This window comes from Galleria mellonella, unplaced genomic scaffold (assembly GCF_026898425.1).
Source record: "Galleria mellonella isolate WM207_F2 unplaced genomic scaffold, CSIRO_AGI_GalMel_v1 utg537, whole genome shotgun sequence".
In the NCBI taxonomy this organism is placed as follows: domain Eukaryota; kingdom Metazoa; phylum Arthropoda; class Insecta; order Lepidoptera; family Pyralidae; genus Galleria; species Galleria mellonella.
In genome coordinates this window covers 2,420,269-2,426,665 of record NW_026442112.1, presented here as the reverse complement: position 1 = coordinate 2,426,665, position 6,397 = coordinate 2,420,269, and positions in this window count along the sequence as shown.

Genomic DNA, 6,397 nt, shown 5'->3' with positions numbered 1-6,397 from the left:
ACAGTGCATTAAAAAAATACTACTAAAAACGTTTTTCAAAGTGTATTTTTAACGGTTTCAAATCTAAATCATTTGATACTAATGGCGCCTTATTTCGTAAATGCTTGAAAATTTATATACAGTTGTCCAAAAGTCAATTATAACTGTGTTTCTGGAATCGTTGAAATGATTATGTTGGCACCATTTGATCTACCGTGTACCTACACACTTACATCGACGACTTAACAATGCAGCCAACATGACAGTATTTTGACGTTGACAGAGGCAGTTATAGTAAACAAGTATGTGAGAGTACGCTAGCGGGGTCGATTCTGAAATGCTATTATCTATGTCAAAAATAGACAAAATATTAAATCTGACAAAACCCAATTACCAACTAAATTCAACTCTAATACTGACTCTATAAAGATTACATTGTAATATCAAACTGAAATTTTAAATTTAAAAATGGTACTATAGAATTAGCCCCATTATTAAAATTACAAATCTATAGAAATTTAAACAGAAAGTTATTTTCCCAATATTGTCATTATAATTTGTTGAAGTTGTTATCAAATTTGAAGGTACATGCTTAATATGGTCAGTTATTGAAGTTGTCATTCTATTATTAAAAACTGTATTTTTAATGATCTTTTTGATTAAACTATTATGAATTTTACTTCCATCAACTGATCACAGGTAATTTGTAAACCGTGATCGCTACGAGTGGTTTTGAAATTTTTGTTAAATATCTTTTTTAACAATGTAAGTGAAGTCTGATAAATCCACAATTATTGCCTATTAAGATGATTCCGTTACATGTTTTATCAAAATTTATCGTAGTAAGCATGGTTTTAAGAATTCAGATTGTATGAGAATCAAATGATCGTTTTTACGTGCCTTGTTCTGACTTTCGTGTGAAAATAGCAACTAAGTCACGTCATTATGACAAATTATAACTAAATCGTTTAAAAAAAGAATGGATTAAATCATAAAACTGGTATCGTTTACATTATCTGTTAAATTTGTAAAACAATAAATTTGACATTTTAAATGGATATAGATAAACTTTAATAGTCATACAGAAAAAGGAAGAAGTCAAGTATCTGCAAATTCGTTATTACTTTTTTACTGCCTCGTTATTTTTTTTTAATAATTATATTATTATAAATTGGTAATTAATTAATTGTTAATGTAACCATGCGTAATTGGGTTCGCTCTACATAGAAAATATTCAAATTTATGCCATAAGTCTACCCGTTTGTTAGACGTGTTTAAATGCAATAATTATATGGTCCAAAAACTTTGCATTTAATAGAACCATAAAGTAAAATTACCTTCTAGACCGATTTTGTCTGTGGAATATGCCCCTCACACAAATAAAGGATATTACATAGAATGAGTACTATTCTTAATCTATTTATTAATCCACGAGTTAGTACTTTGGGATCTAAATATGAAATATTTACAATAAAAAGACCGGTGTAGACAAAGAACTGTTGTAGTAATTATAAACAAAGGACTGGGGCGTAGTTTTTGACTGTTAAAATAGCACGCTTTGTGTTAGTGTCAAAATATGAGACGAAGTCGGCAAACAAGAATTATGCCCTCACGGACAAGACAGTCGTCTGAAATTAAAAAAAAAAATATCATCTCTTACGGAATACCAATAGTTTTCTGCATAACTAGCTCCAATTCATCTCGTCAGGTGCATTGTCACTTGCCAATCTTAGAAGGGAATATAAAACTTAACCCTTAAACACCTGAAGTTTCAAATTTGATACCGGCGTTTGCATTGTTTCATTGTTAAATAAATTTAAATATTTTGATTACCGTAATGCCTAAAGTATCAAAAACGATACCAAATGGTTTTTCAAAATAAATATATAATAATATCGTTTTGATTTTTTTTTTTACTATTTTTTTTTATTTAAAGGAAAAATAGTAAAAAAACAAAGGGTACACTTATATATTTTTTAATTTAAATTTGAAAAATCAGGCTTTTAAGTGTTAATAATTGATGCAGATTCAAAATTAATAAAATATATTGTATGTGTAATATAGTAGTTTATTTTTATAGTACAGCATGTATGTAATTGTTATAGTATGTAGTATAAGATATATATTGTTTTAAATCTATGTATTTGTTATGTTAGCTTTATTATATTAATTATAAATGAGAAACCTCTTTTTTTTTAATTATCCCAACATCTCCATAGACATCAAAGGAGGTATTTACCAGAGGGATGCTTTGTACAAAAGTCATACAAAGTATCCTATGTACCCGTGTAACAAATTTAATTTGAAATCTGTTTAGTATTTTTTGGATAGATGGATGTAAAGAGTATTAAACATACATCTATCCTTACAAATTCGCGTTTATTATATTAATATAATTATTTTTTTTAAATTGCAATATAGTTTATTTAAACTCCTACAAATTAGGGAAACGATGGAGATTAAAAATAAACAAAGAGTTGTGATGCAAATAATTTTTATTAACAGTAACATTCTATCACATTTGCCATAAACAATAGAATACTTAGACCATAATTATTAAACATTATAACAAGGTACTAATTCACCAAGCGGATTAAGGATGCTAATATAATGGGATCGTTTCTAAGGTGGCATTTCTTTAAAATTACCTCTTTTAAGTTATAATTACGCGATTTTTTTTATGGTATAAACATAAGGTGGCAAACAAGCATACAGCTCGTCTGATAGTAAACGGTTACTGTAGCCTATGGACACCTGCAACATTGTTTTAACCACCATCATAGGGGAGATGGGATTGATAGTAATGAAAATTATCAGGTCGACCTCCACGCGGTTCTCCCGAGATACTATTGTAATTTACTGGACATTCCCTTGGAAACAGTGCGTAAATCCATAGATTCGTGGCCAGACAGAGTAAAGGCCTGTATAAAAGGCAAAGGTGGGCATTTTGAATAGATTTTTTTTTGTACTGAGACTTTAATGAATATGTAGGTAAAAATTTTAGTAATATTACACTACTTCATAAAAAAAAATGTATTTTCATTTGTAACAGAGCTGGACTAGGTATATATATTGTATTATTTTACTGACTTTTCAAACGCCACCATAACGCGATTATAGGTTATTCGAGATATAATAAAACAGTCATGCTGACTTCTCTAATATTTTGTAAGAGCATTATATTTTGATGGCTGAAATAATTATGATGATTATATTCTATATAAACAGAGCTATCTAATCTGTATGTATCATTATAATTAATTTATATACGCTGTGCCGCTTATACGTGCTCAGGTGAAGACACATAACAAACTATCACATTGGTAATAAAGAGGCACTGGAATGATATTTTAATCACAAATATTTTAATTATAAATACTTAATTAGAATATACGCATTATTAAATTAATTGGCAGGTTATTTAATTATTAATAATATATAAAATATAATAAATTATTTAATAAGGTTATCAGGACCCACACAATTATTAATCTAAACAGAGCCCTTAAACAGAAGTTGTAAACATAGCGAGTACATTAATATTCGTTTATATATATATATATATATATATATATATATATATATATACACATACACATTTATTTTCGATATACATGTTGCAAAAATATTTAATTTTAAACTTTCACGTTGTTTACACACATAGTCATAGCTAGGGGGGCAGGCGGAAGTATTGAGGGGCTATGCCCTATCTTAAAAGTCCTAATGCCCTACCGTAAAATGATGAGCCCCAAAAAGTTAGAAAGATTCGCTTTTTAAAAGTTACATAATTATGGCTTCTGCCCAACCAAAAAATTTTGCCCTACCTTAAACATAGGTCTATCTACGGCTCTGTTTACACGTATTTTAAATACACTATCAGAGCTTAATGGTCCTGTCGTAACTATGATGTGGGGCAATCCACGTCGAAACGACAGCAATAAAGAAATAGGTATGTACATTTTTTTTTCGCAGGTAAAAAGTAAATAAAATTTATAATATTTTATTTATTAACTTAATCATTATTTTTTAAAAGAATTCTATGAACTTCTAACAATTATCATTGGAAATAAATAAATAAGTTCATAAAATTTCTAATACATACATTCTATATACATATATATATTAGATTAATCTAAGATATATATGTATATAAACAAATTAATATATACTCGTATAAAGCAGGTACATTATGTCAACAATATAACACATAGCTCTCAGAGAAATATTCCTTGAGAGCTTATTAAGGCTCTGAATTATCCAATCCTGTGCCAGCGGTATTCGTAATAAAAATAAATAAATATAATTTACATAAGTAGGTAAAAAATAAAAAAAAGAACATAAAAAAAACTGCTTTTTTCAGATATAATTTAATCAATTGTCATATAATTGTGTCCGATAGACGATTAGAACAGTAGTAAACATAGATAAATACTAGTTATAAATTATATTTTATTTTTTTAAAGAGGTTTTTTTTTTTATTTTCTACGTGAATCTGATAGGAGAGACAAAAAAAGTACAAACCAGTTTCATCATTTAAATAAAAATGTAACGTGTAAAAAAACCTTTAGCAACAAAATAGATAAATATTTATTTAAATAGAAATTATTTTAATATCATAATATTTATTTGTGATAATATTTTTGGTTGTAATAATTAAGTTTCTTACATAGATTTTTTTAGATAGATTTTTTTTTAATAATATCTATTAGGTTCTTAGTATCTATATATTTATTATCTGTGCTTATAAATAATATTATATATTTGGAAGTGATGTAAATTACATTTTGAACACAACTGTGCCTATTATATATCTAAGTAAATAGAAACTGGCGGAAACCCGTTATTAATTACTAACCAAGTATTAATTTAAAATCTTTAGTATATCTAGTATAAAATATAGAAAAAAAGAAATAATATATATATACATATATATACTGAGGATATTCACTCCTCAGGAGAACTTAAAGCATTCTAGTATAGATTTACAGTAAATATTTTTATTATATAGCACAAAAGCCCGTCAGATGATTAACAGTTTCCGTAGCTTACAAACGCCAAATTCATAAATGTGCATTCATTTTACTCATGCAAACTAAATAATGAGTGTTCTACTAATGAAACTAGATATTTTTCTCAAAAAACTATTTCATATTCAAATCTAATCCTTATTTATAAAAATGTCAAATTGCATATGAACTTAATTATTATAAAAATAATAATTTTATTATTATTTTTATTTATTAAGTGTTGACTTTTGCTTATGTTTCTTAATTTGGAAGACAGTGACAAAACACTCTAAGAGTTAAAACAGATTTGTATGATGTCTAAGTTATTATAAATAAGAGGGTAATTCGACAGAAATTAACTAAAATGTAATCAAGTTTGTTGAAATTATTACAAAAACACTCTCTAAATAAATATAACAAAATTGATATATTTAAATAATTAATCATTTTATTATTTGTACTATCTATTGGACATCAGTAGACTGATCTAAAGTCGAGTTAATTACTTCAAAATCCAATGAATTAAAAATGTGTGGGTAAAAACATTTACAAGGTTTCAACCAAGGAATATAATACTCCTATGGTCGGACCGCTACTTTCCTCACAAACACAAACAAAGGGTACCACGTCTTTATGTGATAATAAAATGGCATATCCGCCTGCGCAAACGATATACGCTGACGGAGTATCAGAGAAAGATGATGAGAATGAAAAAGCAGCCCAGTTGGCCCATCGTGATGAATTTACTGGGAATTAGAAATTACAATAATTTTGGTTTAAATCTATTAGAAAATTAGTTCATATTGGTCGTTACAATAAAGATTTTTGCTGTGGTATCAAATTGAAATTTTAATCCTAAAGATATATTTAGAGAAATGACGCTTCAGAATCGACCCCAATGTCTACGTTTTTTAATGGATGGAAATGGAATGGTAACCCCACTTGCGCTATCGGTACACGCTACCGGAGCACCAATGAAAGGTAATAGATGAGGTGAAAGCAGGTCAGTTAGCCCATCGTGAAGAATTCCGTAAGAATTAACCATGATGGTTTCCAGGGGGAACCGCGTGGAGGTCGACCTGATAGGGTGCATTGCTAGCAATGGAACTGTTAGATACCATTACTAACAATCTCTTCCCCCCCCCCATGTCTAAGTTAACATGGCAAGCCCTTCGGGATGGAAGAGATTACTAGTCATGGGGATTTATAACTATTTTGCCAACAATATACCCCATTAGGTCAACCTCTCCGCGGTTCCTCCTGGAAACTATCAATTTATCGTTGAAATCATCACTATGGGCTAACTGACCTACCTTTTCATCCTCATTAGCCTCGCCAATGTATACTGATAGCGCAGGCGGGATTACCATTTCATTATCGTCCATTAAAAAATAACTGTACTTAGTTATCTA